This window comes from Bicyclus anynana, chromosome 9, assembly GCF_947172395.1.
Source record: "Bicyclus anynana chromosome 9, ilBicAnyn1.1, whole genome shotgun sequence".
In the NCBI taxonomy this organism is placed as follows: domain Eukaryota; kingdom Metazoa; phylum Arthropoda; class Insecta; order Lepidoptera; family Nymphalidae; genus Bicyclus; species Bicyclus anynana.
In genome coordinates this window covers 7,899,615-7,919,407 of record NC_069091.1, presented here as the reverse complement: position 1 = coordinate 7,919,407, position 19,793 = coordinate 7,899,615, and positions in this window count along the sequence as shown.

The window sequence follows — 19,793 nt, the reverse complement described above, 5'->3', positions numbered from 1 at the left end:
TCTTACTTATCTAATTCCACTAATACGATAAGATTTTCTGCAAACCCAACCGCAAGAACCTGTATACAATCACATATAGGCGTATTTCACAAATTCCCCAAAATTCAAAGCTATGGTCTGATTGAATCTCGTCACAATAAGGGCGTCAACTGAAATTATTAATTTAGTTATCGAGAAGGATATGCCTCCATTTTCTCAGCAAGGGATAAAGCAAATTGAATTATATGGTCGGAGATTGGATCCTATCAAAGGAGCCACAACCGCTCTAAATATTATATTCCGTAATAGTACATTGTGATACAAGTCTGCAAAGTCAGTAATGATAATCAATTATTTAACGTAATGTGTATACATTGTAATACATACTGATTTTATTTAGTCTTTACAAGTTAGCCCTTGACTGCAATCTCACCTGATGATAAGTGATGATGCAGTCTAAGGTGGAAGCGGGCTAACTTGTTAGGAGGAGGATGAAAATCCACACTCCTTACGGTTTCTACACGGCATCGCACGGAAACGCTTAATCGCTTGGCGGTACGTCATTGCCGGTAGGGTGGTAACTAGCCTCGGTTAACGCTCAATCTGCCCAGCCGGGGATCGAACCAGGTCCGTTTTGTAAATCCACCGCGCATACCACTGCGCCACGGAGGCCGTCAAAATATTTAATTATTTATTTTCATATATATTAAATCTTGGTTAGTTACTGATAGATATTGCTGATTAAAGGCCTCTTGTAAGGTCTTTCAAAGAACGGTCCCGGTTCCTCGTTACTAGCTTTATGTCATCGGTCTTTAGTAGAGGGTCCCCCAATGTTGTGCGTTCCGGTGCGAGGTCGCCACTCCAGCACCTTGGAACCCCGACAGCCATCGGCTATTCTAACTATGTAAGTTAGTCAGTTAAATGTTAAGCTAGGAATTAATTGAATTAAAATATTCATTAACTATTAAACTTTGTGTAATTTATTTTGTGCAAACAAAGCTATTCAAGAAACTACTAACTATTTAAAGCATTTCTATTTTACAATGATTATTATTTTATACATCAATTTTAAATATTAATTAGTTTAGAATAATCCTTGTAAACATTTTAATTAATTTTAAATGGGATCCCTTAATATGTTTTAAGAACATATCTCGAAGCTGTAGTCACCGGCTTCTTTTGTTTTTTTTTTCGCGAACATATCCCAATAATTAACACAAAGATTTCTTTCTTAATCATTTTACAAATTGGCCTATTTTTGGAAAATGTAGTAGTAGAAAAATGACGTCACAAACGCGACAACGGGAACTACAGCAGAAACGCACAATTAAAATAGTTAGGGTAGGCTTTCGCTGGCTTGTTTCTGTAGCTTAGTCATCAGGCGGCGAGTCGGAATACCGTGGGGTTTTAGTCGGTTGAAGTCCGACATAACCTTCTTGCCTCCCCGTGGCGAGAAGGTATCCGTGAGGATTTACCCACGTTAAAAAAAGGCGTTTGCTGGCTGGGTGATAAAAACTATTTCCATTAAATTATAGTAATAAAATAGTTACATCTGAGTGTTTTTCTAACGGTAGTTCAGTTCCACTGCACACAAACGCGTATCTCAAAATTACAAACAAAACCTAACCGTTTTTTCGAAAATCGAATATCTATATTCTAATTTCAATACAAAAACAAGAATTCTTGAGTTCTAAATTCGCATCGAAACCGAAACGTTATAAATATTCATAACGACCCTTTCTTCGCAAGACCTAATTAACTCTTTATTTACTCATTAGCAGATAATTACAGGGATTAATGACTTCCGAAAGGGAAAATTTGGTCATATGTATTCAAGTAACACCATTTTTATTAATCATTACAATAAATATTCAAAATTGGAGATTTTCCGATGAATATTCATAAAAGCAATCGATTTTGCTCATGACACATCATCATCATCTCTCGTATGTGGACAGAGGGGATTTGAAGCTCAAAGTTACCTTGTAGACAGTAGCGTGCTTATCTTTTTTAACTAGGTAGGCTCTATACATACAAATTGTACAAAATGGAATATTCCTCCTTCAATACAGTTTTGTAATGAATCTTCAGGATATGCATTGCGTTTATGCATCTAGGGAGTGCACCACACTGCTTGTATAAACGAGCCTGGATGACAATATTCTATTATTATTTTCATTTTAGAAGACCTCTTTGAAAACACCGTAAAACCGAACTTTAAGGGTCTCTAGAGAATGATTGTCACGAAACTAAGGGTCTGCCCACTGGAGAAGTAATTCCTTGTGATATTCTGTAGAAAATATCAAAAAATTAATCTGGGCACGTCAATTCTCTTTCTACAAACGCTAACGATTCGAAAACTAAAAAAGTATATGACAGTCCACGTGATCAAGTTATCGATTGGATCAGTCATTCTCATACATTTATTTAGTTTTCGAATATGTAGCGTTTGTAGAAAAAGAACTCACGTGCCATATGGCTATTGGATCTGGACTCTTGAAACCTGCTACCGTACCTACCTGCCGTAAGAACATGGATTGACAAACTCTCAACCTTCATAAAATGTGGTAAGTCTGACTATAACAAACCCTCTTATTCTACGAGTAGGTATGTGTTCTCAAAGTAAAGCGACACTCCTTCACCTGCGTCTGCTGTCTCGCTGGTGCATCGCGGTTATTTGTCACATTTGTTGGCGTAACAGTAAACTTCTAATACGATAAAGCATTCCATAACTATGATACATATATTTCTCGGGGTTATACAATTTAGTAAGTATAACTAAATATTGCCAATTTCAAGTGTTTATATTGATTTAAAGTAAATATGACACTATCAGGTCTTGATTATAATGACCGGTATCCACGGCTTACCAATCTCTTTGAGGCACTGGGGAGAAACCACAACCTTCCTAATTCTGAAGTGAGGTGTTTTAATGTTTTTTTTTTTTTTGGAAATAGCAAAGCTCTCATATTTAATATACTCAGGACTTCGCAATATGAAACTACATAAACTAATCACTGAACATTGAAAGCTCTAAACCTAACGCTCCATTATGACAGTTATGATCCTAAAAACATTTTTTTTTTAGTCTTTACAAATTAACCCTTGACTACAATCTTACCTGATAGTAACGAATGATGCAATCTAAGATGGAATCGGGCTAATTTGTTAGGAGAAGGATAGAAACCCACATCCCTTTCAGTTTCTACACGACATCGTACAAACGCTAAATCGCTTTGCTGTCTTTGCCGGTAGGGTGGAAATAAGCCACAGCCAAAGCACACCAGCCAGACCCGGATCAAATCAGAAAACCTCAGTAGGCAAACACAGGACCTCCGTCTTATAAATCCACCGCACATACCACTGCGTCGCGAAGGCCGTCAAAAACTGAATGCAATGAAACATGCTCAGGTCACGGTTACCCCCTCCCAAATGGCTTTCTAAGCCGAGGTCCAAGTCTCATAGAAGACGCACTTAGAGAGTCGTTCCGTCCTCTATCTTTCTTTCAGCCTTCGGGTCTCATCAGGCGATGCTTCTGCGCTCGCCCAACCCCCCCGGTGACACCCAGTGGTTTCGCAGGGAGCTAACGGCACCTACTCAAACAGAAAAAAAAAATTAAACATGCTATATTTAAATGCAACTAACACATTTTAATCACTGAAAGTTATACAACGATATTCATAAATAGACTAATTTAACCTATGATACTTATAAGTAATTGAATTAGACTCACAGTTCAGCGCAAATTACTTACTTGGGCAGTTTAAATTAAGTTGTCACATGGCCGTGGTTGACTTTGCCCTAAACTTGCCTAATTTTGCGAGAGCAACATGAAACTATACTTTGCTCATACAACCATGATGGTCCCACATGAATGTTGTTCGCTAATTAGTTTCCGTGGTGTTTATTTTGCCAAGTTTCTTTACGCTACAATGATTTATGACTGCGCCGGGAACACTTCAGGCTTTGTTGGTAAGCTCTATCCTTGTCCTATCTGTCATCTGTCCTTGTTTAAATGTCACGTTCATTCCGAAATTAGCTAACTTTGTGGTTAAACTGTATTTGTAGAGCGAGAGCCTGAGTGGGTCAGACCTTTGTCATTTTGTTAACGTTGACAGTTTATCAGCCTATGCTCCTACCATAGGTAAGAGCGCTAGGGAACTACAGAACTATAGCTTGACAAGTTCGTTGATGACACTCCCATGATATGCCGCCGAAAGGGGGAAAGACTGCGCGGATGTGAAATCGTGCGTGCGGGGAAGTGAGGTGCATCAGTCGTGGGTTTTTCATTCATCGCAGCGCGGCCCATCGGGATAGCGTAGTACATAACTTTATTTTATCTACTTTTTGTAAATAATTGTTTGTGTGTGTAATTATACTTATTTATGTGTGTCTAAAAAACAAATTTTCTTTCATTCTTATATAAAACGAAGTTCTGGCTATCACAGTCACTTAGACCGTTAGATCCTTCAACTTACCTAATTTTGTGAGCACGACATCAACACATTTCCACGCACAGATTGTACTTGTCTGGTCCCACATGAATTTTGTATAGTAAAAGTAATTAGTTTCTGGAGGTGTTTGTTTAATTAAATTTGTGTACGGTGATTTATGTCTACCTATTTCAAAATTGCGGTGATCTATCCGTTTTGTTGGTTGAAAATATTTTTTTATATTATTATAGCATTAAGTCAGATAAAGCCGTGTTTAATGGCAAATATATTCTTATAATAGTGGACTCCTCGCGGTTTCATCTGCGTAGTTCCCCGTGGGATGAAATAAAGCCTATGTGGATTTTAGGAGTCGGTTCCTAACAAGTTAGCCCGTTTCTATCTTAGATTGCATCATCACTTACCATCAGGTGGGATTGTTGGGCTAACTTGTGAAGAATAAAATAAAAAAAATACTCGATCACAGAACTAAATTGCTATAGCATTAGTTTTAGCGTTTCCTATGTACCTTGTACTCGAAGATAGTTATGCATGCGTGTTGCCCATATTCCAAGCCTTGTTCAAATTTAATATTTAACACAAAATTAGACAACTTTAGGCCCAAGTTGTATCATGCTTGAACCCTTTGAACTTGGCTAATTTTGTACAACATCAAACAGTGTACCACAGTACCTACTGTTGGGCTCATATGAATTTTGTACACTAATTAGAACCTGAGGTGTTTGTTTTGTTAAATTTGTGTACTTTACGGTGATTTATGGCTGTTTGTAGCCGTACTTTAGACTTTGTTTATGTTTGTTATATTTTTATCTTACTTTAAGCATGCATTTACATTAAAAAGATTCAAATTAATTATGTGAGATAAATAATTATAACAATTAGATAAGGAAGGCTCATTTTATAGAATAAGTAAAATTATTATGTAAAACGAAAAAAAAATAGTAATTAAATAATAGTTTAATTAGGTACATAATTATGTTTAAAATTTTAGAATTAATTAGTTCATATAATAGTAGATTTTTATACAAGGGGCTAAAAAGACCCATTATATTATACGAGGTATTTTTAGGGCCCGAGACGTAAGGCGAGGGCCGCCTAAACAGAAACCGAGTTTATAATGGGTTTAGCCCCACGTGTTACACTCTGCTTTTCACTACGATAGCGAGAAAATAAAATAGTTTAGTACAATTTTCAATGATTTATTTTAATTGAAAATTACATGTACAAAGTCTACAATTTTGGATATTAAGGGAGATGCTTTTACCCGGTAACATAATTTCCGACTACTGTGAAGATGAATAATGAGTATCTGAGGTAAACGTGGGAGATAATAGTTAAAAAACTCCTTTCGTAAGGGAAACCATTCGTTGTTGTTTTTTTCACTTATTAAATTTTTCGTAGGTAAATATTTAAGTAAATACGTCTCGACTTTGATGGTAACAGATTGAAAATTTCATCCATCTCCAAATTAGGATCAGCATTCTCACTAGATGAAGACAACAATAACAATTATTGTTGAAAAATATGTAAGTTACGATCACAAATTTACAATGAATTTCTGAAAAAAATCAAGTGTATTCACGCCAATTGTTTTTTAAATTCTCGCTTTTTAATTTTTTTTTCACATGAGAAAAAGGCAAAGGTATTAATTACACCGTAAAGGATGTCCCATATCTTCTAATCTCGCTCCATTCGCAACTCAATAAAAATTAATTAAAAAAATAAACGCATTCCACAGACAAGAACGCTGCATTTCATTCCAATTTAAAGTTTTATTTATTTTACAAAACAATCAGGGCCTTACCTATAATGATTCTATTTTAAAATTAAAAAGCGAGAATTTAAAAAAACAATTGGTGTGAATAATACACACTTGATTTTTTACAGAAATTCATTGTAAGTTTGTGACCGTAACTTACATATTTTTCAACATTAATTGTTATTGTTGTCTTTGTCTAGTGAGAATGGTGATCCTAATTTGGAGATGGATGAAATTTTCAATCTGTTACCATCAAAGTCGAGACGCCTTTACTTAAATACTTACCTACGAAAAATTTAATAAGTGAAAAAAACAACAACGAATGGTTTCCCTCCCTAAAAATACCTCGTATATAATGGGTCTTTTTAGCCCCTTGTATAACAGTCTACTATTGTTAAAAATCTTTGTTTTGATAATACCATTGTAAACCCGTCCTCTCACATTGAAGATACCTAGTGGATTCTAAGTTCTTTATTCCTTCTCATGTAAAGACAGAGTCACGTAGTAGCCTTTTAAAATAGGCTGATAATGGATTATCATAATAAAATATCCGGGAATAAATTCTGTATAAAAATTATAATAGATCTAAGATAATCATAATAATTAATTGTTTTACTATGAAAAATAATTTAGAACTTCTTGGAAGTTATTATCCTAAATAATCCGTAATTTTATACACATTTTATTTTATCCACACAATCACACTAACATTATAAAGGCGAATGTTTCTGTGTGAGTGTGAAATTGTATGTGTAAGTGTGTATGTTTGTTCATCCTTTGCGCTGCGGCTACTAAAGTGATTTGGCTGAAATTTGGATTAAAAATAGATTTTACTCTGAATTAACACGTAAGCTACTTTCATCCCAGAATAATCCATGGTTCCCGTGGGATTTGTGAACTGAATTCGACACGGATGAAATAGTGGGCGTCCGCTAGGAAGATTATAATAGATCTATGATAATAATAGCCGTGATAGCTCAGTGGATATGACCTCTGCCTCCGATCCCTGAGGGTGTGGGTTCGAATCCGGTCCGGGGCATGCACCTCCAACTTTTCAGTTGAGTACATTTTAAGAAATTAAATGTCACGTGTCTCAATCGGTGAGGGAAAAACATCGTGAGGAAACCTGCATACCAGAGAATTACCTTAATTCTCTGCGTGTGTGAAGTCTGCCAATCCGCATTGGGCCCGCGTGGTTGACTATTGGCCTAACACCTCTCATTCTGAGAGGAGACTCGAGCTCAGCAGTGAGACGAATATGGGTTGATGACGACGATGATAATAATAATATTTTAACCACAATCCTACAAATATTATAAACGCGAAAGTTTGTATGGATGTTTGGATGTTTGTTACTCTTTAACGCCGCAACTACTACACCGTTTGGGCTAAAATTTAGAACGGAAATAGATTTTACTCTGGATTAACACATAAATATGTAATTGAAATGTACTCGTAAATGGTAGAACGACATTTGCCTGGTCAACTAGTATTAGAAAATTATAAAACAGTTATATTTATAGATTTAAGTTAACCCACGTATCTAATAGCATACATAGAAAATTTTCTCCATATAAGAGCATGTGTTGTGACATATAGTATTCTTGCATGTATCGGCTAAACGTAAAAACGGTTTTGTTGTAGTGGTTAGTACTGTACCTATTATTTTGCAAAAGCATTTAACTTTATAATGTTCCCGATAAGCTGGTATAATCGTCTTCGCCGCTGTATAATTAAATGAAATACCTACTTTGTGAATTTTGTTATGGTAACATTGATTTTGCACGCTACACCATTTTAATATGCAGATATAGATATCAAATTATTAAAATAATTGGTATGAACAGTGATAGACTTTTAGAAACGTCTACGAGTATAATCTATATTAATATTATAAAGAGGTAAAGTTTGTGGTTTGTGGTCTACTGAACCGATTTTGAAAAATCTTTTACCACTAGAAAGCCACGTTATTTGGCAGTGTCATAGGCTATGATTTCCCGTATTCTTACAGAAACGGAAATTAAGCAGTTGAAAATTAATATTTTAATAATATGACTATAAAAATTATAGTTGTTGTATAGGAAAAAATTATACGTTGTGGATCATAATTACTTATATCATTTTATTTTCCTTTATTATTTTATTTTCCTTTATTATATTTTTTTTTTCGTTTTCTTGAAAAGAAAAAGAATACTTGTTGAAAAAAGACAGTGTGAGACCTATTCGACATCAGTGTTTAAAAAGAAATACAAATTTTTATTGATTGGTGTATTGATACCCATATTTTAGCCTAGATAAGTATTTTATTAGACAGAAGTAGAGAAATGTATAGTTAAAACTGAAACACCATCCAGCAACAAAGTAGCGTTATTTTCTATAGGTACGTAATAGTAGAATTATGTCACAATTGGTCAACTAAACGAAATAAAATTAGTTCATTGACCAACCGACGTTTACTATCGCCTTTTAAATATTGGATAGAAGCAGGCGTTACTTTGCGGAAGTTCATCATGATTATATAATGATTTATTTATTTTGCTATCATCCGCGAAAATTTGGCGAACCCATGCGACAACGTCACCCAGGTCCGACAAAATACTCTCTACGTACGTTTCACCCCGAAACCGGAGCATCCTCAGGAGATGTTGACTCTACAACGTGCAATTGCAAAGCACGTTGCAATTAACGACTTTGCAATTGCACGTCAACATCTCCTGAGGATGCTCCGGTTTCAGGGTGAAACGTACGTAGAGAGTATTTTGTCGGACCTGGGTGACGTTGTCGCTTGGGTTCGCCGAATTTTCGCGGATGATAGCAAAATAAATAAATCATTATATACTATCGCCTTGTTATTTACTAAATTAAATTCATAAATCAATCTAATTATTTCTGTATTATATAATTTATCTACCATACCAATTGCCTGTAAATAAATTTGATAATTAATATAATTATACCAAATTATATCCAATTATTAAGTCTACACAATAGACATAGGTTCTATCGTACATTGCTTATTAGCTATGCTAATAGTATGTTTATCTCTGAATGTTCAGAAATTTATCAGAAATCAGTTTAAACAAACTGACGTAGCAAAGCTGAAGTGTCAATAGGCTTAAAAAAATGTGCCCAAATAGTTCAAAAAGCTATGGAGAAGGAGGATGATGGAGTAATGGAGGTCCTAGGCTACTGGAATGGCGAACATTCCGGAGAGCACAATCGTCCCATCCTAGATGGACAGACGACGTTAAGTTCAAGCTGACTGCTGGACGCAAGCGGCTCAAGAGTCTAGAGGACCCACCCACTTTTTTTTTTTTATTTATTCTTCACAAGTTAGCCCTTGATTACAATCTCACCTGATATAGGTAAGTGACGATGCAATCTAAGATGGAAGCGGGCTAACTTGATAGGAGGAGGATGAAAGTCCACACCCCTTTCGGTTTCTACACGACATCGTACCGGAACGCTAAATCGCTTGGCGGTACGTCTTTTTCGGTAGGGTGGTAACTAGCCACGGCCAAAGCCTCCCACCAGCCAGACCTGTACCAATTAAGAAAACCTTAATCGGAACAGCTGGGGATCGAACTCAGGACCTCGGTAAATCCACCGCGCATACCACTGCGCCACGGAGGTCGTCAAAACTTACTTACTTAGAAGACACCTTCACCACTAATATATTTGACGTTCTAAATTCAAACAGGCAAGTTAATAATATACCACCAGAGCTTCATACTGATATGCAATCTCCTTAAATCGACACACAGTCGTCAGTCGTAACTGGAGGTTTATATATTATATATTGATAATGATGATGAAGATTTACATTTCGATAATATAATATTTTTTCCTCACTGGCCGAGTGGTGGTCCTTCGTGACTTCGACACACAAGGACTTGGGATTGACTCTTTTAGTGCTATTCTGTAACAATGTTTTGTTAGTGCTAGTTTGTTTCTAACTCCCCCATATCTGTTTCTTTCTATAGTATCGTGTTAGACAGAGAGTGATAGAAGTGAATTTGAACCTCTACAATATTTTATTCTGTAGAGATTTTTTTATATTTCGCACTAGCGAAATATAAAAAAATCTCTACAGAATAGTGACTGGATCTTGTTGTAAGCTATTGAGATTTTCTTTCTTCTAAGAAAATTTTAGTTAACCTTCTTATTCCATAGTAAGTACGTATAGTATAAATAAATAAATCGTTTATTTATCACAGAGGTTTTACATTTTTCTTAACTTCAACCTGGCTGTCCTAGCTAAATTTTATGAATCTATGTTAAGGTTAACCAGCCCTCTCCGCCGGATTAATTACAATGATAACAAAAAGAAAATAACAAAAAGTTAGTGAATTTTAAACAAAAAATTGGTAAAGTTTAGGCACTTAACAATATATAAAAAAAAAACAAAAAAAATTGGATTATAACTTTGAGCAAGTGTTCGTGATTGTGTGTGTGTGTGTGTGTGTATTACTACCTATTTTATTTCTTGATGAATATTGTAGTTATATATATTTTGTTAAGTGCAATAAAGAATATATCTATCTATATGTATGTCCGGAAATAATGTTAAGCCGTCGGTCCCGATTACTATGATTAACTGTTATTCATTCTGTTAGTGATCATAAAGGAGTCATTGTCATCTTAAACCCGCTACAACACATAAGAGTAGTGTGGTGGTTCTAAGCTCTATATTTCCAATATAAGGAATGAGCCCTGGCCATGTAGTATATCTAGACTAATATAATAAAGCTGAAGAGTTTGTTTGTTTGTTGGTTTGTTTGTTTGATTGAACGCGCTAATCTCAGGAACTACTGGTCCGATTTGAAAAATTCTTTCTGTGTTAGATAGCGCATTTATCGAGGAAGGCTATAGGCTATATATTATCCCCATATTCCTACAGGGACGGGAACCACGTGGGTAAAACCGCGTGGCGTCAGCTAGTCGTTGATAAAGGCTGTATATGACATACTAACTAAAACTTAATCCGGAACCAAGAAAAAGCATCCCTAATATAAAGTTTAAAACTGGATAACCTATACGCCATATAACTTGAATGTCTTTTCAACGCTCTTTGTGGGAAACGAAGTCAAAGAGAGATATCGCAAGTGCTCTTCGTCGCCTTTCGTAGAAGATGGCTTTCAATATCAAATTGAATTCCGCGGTTCATTGATTTTCAATTTGTTAGGGAGTCCTCTCGCCATTTACCATAGGATACCGCATACCGTGGCTATTATAAATCTTTTGAAACCCACCGTGAATCCGTGTTCAGATTTTTCTGTTGTTATGCAAAAATGACGCCATATTTTAGATCGTGAATATTTCAAGCTGATTCCGAATTTTGCGATTAGCGTATTACATTATAATATATATATATTTTTTTCAAATTTTAATACTTTCTGGTGATAGGTAATATTTTTATAATTCAACTAATAAATTATTAAAAGTGAAAATCAAAAGTAAGTAAGATGAAGACAAAAAGGAATTTACAAAACTATTTATACACTTGTCTTTATAGCTCACAAGATCACACAGCAATTCTAATAAAAAATAATTATCATCAAGAAAAAAAAATTTAATAAAGATTTATAACATAATATTAATTACCTTAAATACTTATGGTTTTAGGAATAAGTCATAAAAAATTAAAAAAATCGATTAAACCTAATCATACGCAAAAATGCTTTACCTACTTCTTGTTGGAAAAGAGCGGACACTCTTACAGTGCGGGATCGACTTTTACCAAACATAGTTAAGAACCACCGCAAGGAGACTGGCGGTGGTTCTTAACTTAGTTTTTTTGAACTTGAAAGTTAAAAAAACTATCCATTTGATAGCTACGATGCCACAGACAGACACACACACTGATCGACGTCAAACTTATAACCCTCTTATTATATAGGGGGTTAAAATAATGATTTTTTTTTATTTATTCTTTACAAACAGCCCTTGACTACAATTTCACCTGATGGTAAGTGATGATGCAATTTATGATGGAAGCGGGAAAACTTGTAATTAGGATGAAAATTCACACCCCTTTTGGTTTCTACACAACATTGTACCGGAACGCTTGGCGGTAAGTATCTTTGCCGGTAGGGCGGTAACTAGCCAGATCTCGGCCACTTATGAAAACCTCAATTGGCCCAGCCGGGGATCGAACCCAGGACCTCCGTCTTGTAAATCCACGTGCATACGACTGCGGCATGTGACTATAAGAACGACTAAATTAAAAATAGTATATATAGTTGGCTTTACATGAGCTGGGTAGAAGCGATAAGCCGGAGCCTTCGTTGAACCACCCCGAAATAAAATAAACAAACTACCCTCCTTTATTCATAATTCTAAATCACTTTAATCCCCGGGCATTGAAACAACATTGATTATATTGTAGAGATTATAGAGGTATAGTTTATGAACCCAACCCTAAAGGGTTAAGTGGCTATAAAATCTAGCATCGTTAACGTCCACTGTGGGTAATTAAAATTGATTACCTACTTTGTAAATATTTTTAGACAAAGGTGAATTTGTTTGCCAAGCCTTCAGTCGAAACACAACTAATACTCGTAAAATCTACGAGATTTTCTTGATCAGACAAACAAAAAGAAATAAATCCTGGTCTGTGTGTCAATATTCTTCAACAACTCTCTGCTACTTATTAGTAACAACATAAATAATCTATTTTAAGCTCACTGTTTAGCACAAGTTTCCTCTTATAATGAGAGGTGTTGGGCCTTAGACCAGTACGTTGGCCAAATGCGGATTGGCAGGCTCCACACACTTAGAGAATTAAGAAAATTCTCAGGTATGCAGGTTTCCTCACGTTGTTCTTCATTCACCGTTGCTGTAGTGAGGACGTCTAATAGGGTAGTTGCCTCATATCAAATTTAATATTAACAATATTAATTTCGTGTAGAACATACCGAAATTAATTTAAAAATAATGTATTTTTTCAAATTTTCCAAATGTCAAAAACGCTGTCGTCCATTTTGTGACGTCACTATATTACTTGTTGTATTAAACGTGAAACTAATTGTTAACAAATATTTTTTTAAAACGCTCTGTTTATGAGGGATTTCTTCTATTGACGTCATGAAACAGTTTAAATATAAACCATCATGGCCGACAGGCGTTTTGGCTCGTATTGTCAAAAACATTTAAAAACTAAAATTTTCATGTAATCACATCTCATTCTGAAAGTCTAACTAAGGTTACAATATTATATTCACACTCAATCATAAATCAGATACTTCGATAATGTATGTTGTGCTAAAATGGCTGAACGAATTTAAATTCAGAAATTTGGCAAGCAAATCAACCATACACTGGATTCACACATAATTTATACGCCGCAAAATAGTTTAAGTGTCGCTGGAAAATAGTAGTTTCAAAGTGAGGATCACCCACATACCTATCATCATCATCACCATCACCAAATAAAACATAGAGTTTCTCTTAGCTGGCGTGCCATGACAAAATACTATACAAAACATAAACTGTTAACGTTGAGACATCGCAGTTCTTTGTTTTCAGTCTATTTGCTAGAAACAGTGTAAGGTGTAGCATTTTTAATGCACACAGGGTTTTTTGTCTTGAAATAAACATTTAAATGCCAGTTGTCGTCGTTATCAACCCATATTCGGCTCACTGCTGAGCTCGTGTTAGGCCGATAGTCCACGGTGGCTCAATGCGTATGGTGGCTTAGTGTCATGGCTAAGCGCTACCATACTTTTAATTTAGATTTCCCCATCAAGTCCCGATATTTTGTCTTTTTATCATTCTTAATTTGCATACTTTACTCCTAGAATAAGAGGGGTTAGGCTAATAGTCCAGCACGCTGGCCCAATGCGGATTGGCAGACTTCACACACGCAGAGAATTAAGAAAATTCTCTGGCATGCAGGTTTCCTCACGATGTTTTTCCTTCACCGTGCATGGTGGTGGAGGTGCATGCCCCGGACCCACACCCTCCGGAATCGGAGGCAGAGGTCATATCCACGGGGTTATCACGGCTCTATACTTACATAAATGGCTTTTATTTACTTTGCGGAAATGTATTCGTATGTTACAAATAAGTATACGCTTGAACTGACTCAAACATAGTTACAAAACAAAACCTGAAAGAGAATGGCGTGGGAAAGCGTTGTAGATCGTATGCAATTTAAAATTCATTTGCGATTCAATGAAGACTTGGTAAGCAACAACTTTACTTTGTGAATATATTATGTGTAGGTTTTATTCTTTGTTGTTAGTAAAAACGCCTCGCCTTGTAAAGTTTATTGTACGAAAATGTAGGGGCGATTTGAAACGTAAGTACTAATTCCGTTTTTAAAGAAGACAATTCTTTAGCAATGCAAATATTTCTGTAAAGAATATTGATTATGGTTATGGATTTAGTTGTACTTTAAAATGTATATCAAATGGGTTTTCTATATTTTTTAAGCTGAAATGAAATTAGGTCCTAATTAACCACATTAAGCTTGTTTTTAATATTTAAAATTAAAAAAAAATTAACAAGAATTGTTATAAATTATATTAACTAGCTGAACTAAATAATATCAAAATAAAGGCCTGTTACATTATTGTCTTCCTAAGTATAAGAAATCGTTACAAAGGTATAAAGATACTAGTTGATGCCGCGCGGTTTTACACGCGTGGTTCCCGTTCCCGTAGGAATACAGGGATAATATATAGCCTATAGCCTTCCTCGATAAATGTGCTATCAAACACAGAAAGATTTTTTCAAATTGGACCAGTAGTTCCAGAGATTAGTGCGTTCAATCAAACAAACAAACAAACTCTTCAGCTTTATAATATTAGTATAGATTTTTAAAAAAAAGTTTTTTTCGAGAAATTACATTATGAAATAGAAGTGCAGCTTATGCGAAAATTTAAACCAAAATCAAACTTAGCAAAAATTTTAAATGGAAATATAACAAGTGTTTTGAAATATTTTTTAGAAAATTTTAATCTTCTTCATCTATGTCATCCAAACTTATTAACCAGTCTTACATTATTCATCTTTTCACATTTTAATTTGTCTTTATTTTCTTTAGCGTCATTTTTTTATTTTTAATTACTTTCTGTTGGTAACTGATCGTCAGACCAGCCACATAAGAGTGGAGATATAATAAAAGGGAATGGAATAAAGTTATATAATAAATACGAAATACAATTTTAAACGCCGAGCGATGCGGTCACGGAAATTCATAATATTGGCAAAGTCTTGTAGGTATAAAATTAAAAATGTTAACGAGCGGCGAAGACTTTTCAATCGCTACTCGCAATAATTATCATTATTGGCCGTCGTCAGCTCTTCCGCGTCGGCAACAGACATCTTTTAATTGCAATTAATTTCCATGGGAACACTGAGCAATAAAATAATGAGAAAAGCCATAAATCTATCGTGTATAAAAACCGCTAAATTAAATAAGTTCAGTAGTGTTTACGTTAGTATATACGTAATTTACTATTAAGGTACCTACGCCATGCCACAAAATCAAAAATACTACTTGTACAGTAGCAAATTAGGCCATTTTTCTTACCTATAGGAAAGCTGAGACGAGAGAATATTGGACTTAATTTACGTGACTATTTTTTTCGCATTCCTGACCACAAACCCTTTCATTCGATATCCATATTATGGGGGTAAATTACAAACAGCCTGTCCACCATCTTGGGGAGGCCATCATATTGGATTTGTAATGACGTTTCTTATCTAGTGATGTATTATAGTGATATTGTCAGATCCGAACATCGGAACTCAGAGCGTGTGCAAAATTTCATCCTAATCGAAGACCGGGAAGTTGGTCAACTTAAGATTCCAAGATTTTTTTACATACATAGTTACAAATGAAGCTAATATAAGCGTGGTAATAATGACCAGAATCGATGGGCTTTATGTTCTCCCCGAGGCAAAGGGGGTAGCTAGGTAATAAAAATAAAAATAATCAGTGAATATCCGCTGTCTTTATTGGTACGATAAAACTAAGCTCCTCAAAAAGCTTAAAAACTTTAAGCTCGCTTCACTTGGACGATAGAGCATCTTTACGATATATCAACCGGATAATATTCAAAGATCATTTCTTAGATTTCCCGTAATTGTATTAAATTGAAGTAATATTTTTTAAATATTGTCTTTTTAGATGAAAGAATACAAAGCTGTGCAGTTCGATCCCGGAAAACGAAGTCACTCGTACAAGCTGGTCAAGATTTTTTTTTTAATTTTTAGAAGAAATAATAGCTGAATATTTCATAGTCCTCCCCAGGACTCGAACTTAATGTATTATGGTTAAGAGCTTCCACGACTTCATAATAATAAATTCTATATAAATTCGATATTTTTAATAAATACCTAAGAGTAATATTAAACCTAATTATGACGTCATGCTCAAATTCAAAGCTCAGTTTTCTACATCAATTTATTCCCGTAGGATTCAGCCAAGTGACAAATTAAATGCCTACTGCGTATTCGATTGACTTATTAGGTTTAATATTGGTGCGCCGTATCCCGCCTTTGTGACTGTCATTAACAGCATTGCACTGTAATTATCACATATTTGATGTTGAAATCCTTTTTAAATATTAAATAAATATAATTAAAATTTATAGAAAAAGGTCCTATTTCCCTAGCTTAACGCCACGTTAGCCATTTAGCCAGTCTGAAAGTCTACGCCATTACTTGAGAACAACATTACCGATTTCATTCATATTTTGTTTTAATAATTTTCTATACACAGCATTTTATAAAACTCACTTCGTTCATTTTATAAAATGCGCTCGAGTTTTAAAACTTTTATGTAATCGTTTTATAAGTGTTATATTTAGTGGTAGATTAAGAAACAAAGTTGTGTATAAAGCATTTAAATTTAATTTAATTAATAGCTCTCTAATATGGATGGACTCATCACCGGAAGTCGTGGTTTGAATCTCGCCCGTTGGACTATTGTACCAATCATCCCAACATAGTCTTTTCCGACTAGTTGGACAGTTGAAGGAAATAAAATTTTAAACATATTTTAAATCATTTTAAAATATATGGGAAATATCTTTTTTTTTTTAATAAAAAAGATTATTAAGCTATTTCCCCAAATATTTACCGCAATAATTTTCTACTTGTAAACCAAATTTAATATCGATAGGCTTGCACAAGCTAAAGCATATTATCGAGTACGGGTTATATACTGAGTTATAGTTAAACTGCGATACCATAGGATCCCACTGGATCATGGTAACCTATTCTGACCGCTACACTAATTACGCGCCGCTGTCGAGGCATTGTTCAATTTTCCGCTATAATTTACCCCCATGGGCGCGCCCGTAACTGTGTAATAAATTCAATATCTACTGGGATTACCATTGACTTGTTCGATGTTATATTGGCCACATGTTATTAGCTCTTGAACTATTACGTTGTTGGTATGGTCAAATGTGTTTTTAAACTACAGCAGTCTGCTACATCAGTAGGGTTATTATGTAACTCGGTGTACCACTCAAGTAATCAGTCATTATACACCGTTTTACACCGCATTTACGTTTTTGTAATCATCTAACATTGTGTTTTCAACGAAATGACACAATAAACGTCATTTTACGTAAAGTAACATTAGTCTAGTAGTGGTAGTAGCAGATATTTTTTTTTTTTTTTTTAAGTTAGTTAGCCCTTGACTACAATCTCACCTGATGGTAAGTGATGATGCAGTCTAAGATGGAAGCGGGCTAACTTGTTAGGAGGAGGATGAAAATCCACACCCCTTTTGGTTTCTACACGGCATCGTACCGGAACGCTAAATCGCTTGGCGGTACGTCTTTGCCGGTAGGGTGGTAACTAGCCACGGCCGAAGCCTCCCACCAGCCAGACCTGGACAAATTAAGAAAATCTCAATCGGCCCAGCCGGGGATCGAACCCAGGACCTCCGTCTTGTAAATCCACCGCGCATACCATTGCGCCACGGAGGCCGTCGAATTAGAGATAGTAACTTTATTTTAACGAAAAACTGATATTTGTTGAAATATTCATGTTAAACGATTGTTAAAACAAAACATCATTTCCACTTGATGTAAAATTACATATTCAATGTGATTTCATACAAATAATTATAGTAGATGATCACAAAACCGAAAATACGACAAAAATCGATGTAGTGAGAAAAGGTCCATTGATACTTTTTTATGGTAATTATTATTTATTAATATTTATTGATACCAAGATATTTTGATGGTTATTTTTATTTTTATAAATGTAGCTTATATGAATTTATATTTTGGAACAAAAAAAAGCTAATATTAGTGACTGAGTTAATACAAAGAGGCAATAACGACACTAGACTCCGCGCCCCGAAAGAAGTCCCGCGGCTAAAACCTGAACTAAAATTGACAGCGCCATAAACAAATAATGACAATAAGACCGCCATTGACAATTGACACCAAATGACATTAGCGCCGAGTCTACGGGACTTGTTTCGTGGCGCGGAGTATACCTTTACGATCCAAAACGATTTGAAGAATGGTATCATAAATTATACGTCATTACGAGCGATTTACTAGAGGATAAGTTGTTACCTAGTGAGTCGCACATTTCTCTAGTTCGTTGCAATAACGGTGATGTCACTATGATTTGTGAATGCTTTAGATCATGGCCCAAGATGCTCATTACCCGAGCAAATGAAAGCGCATGATATATAAAGCGATCTTACGTGGTGGTATCTGCACATTTTTGTGTGGTATTTTAAGGTGTAATTCTTTTTATTTCTTAGCCTGTCTTATGGACATTTTTTGGCATTGATCCTATACGCTTAAATTTGAGTAGGTATTTATAGAATAATCTTACCTTATTGTAGGTATAAACGAATATATGAATATAATATAAGTAAAAAAAAAGAATATTTTAAACAACAATTCAAAATTATGTAGTTAAAATTTTTCCGGTAGTTCATAATCTAAGGTCTTAATTAAAACCCTAGAAAAACACATAAATATTCGTAATATGTATGTGTTTTTATATGTTTAAGTTAGATTGATAATATAAAATGCAGTATCACTAATGCCCTATAGGTCGAGTGAAATTGTGCCTGTCTGCATCAAAATAAATCGTTATATAGATGGCCCATCTAACGATTTATTTTGATGCAGACACCCTCCATACTAAAGAACGCACAATTTTATGGCATTACCCAAAGACGTGCATGCACATCTTATTTTAGTACGTAACAAGCGCATGTTATGAGTGGACGTCAACTTAAAAAGATATTTACTGTTTTTTTTTTATTTTAATCCCTTCGTGTTCATTTTGGAAGTGTAAAAACACAAGCCACAACATGAATAAAGAGAAATTGTTACAAGTGATGACGTACTCAATGAGCGAAACCAATGACAATTCCGCGACGCTCTGAGGCCCATCTAATGATCTACGATCGATGCGTGTCTGATGATATTTCAGAAGATTAGTATTATTTTAAAATTTTATTTAGTAGATGAAAAACCTAAAACTAAAACTGCCTTAGTTTTGATGGGATAGATTAGCTATTAAATTACAATGTAACTTCAATGCTGCTTTTATAGGTGTATGCTATAATCCCACCGGTAAAGGTGCAATGGTTTTTTCAAGATTTA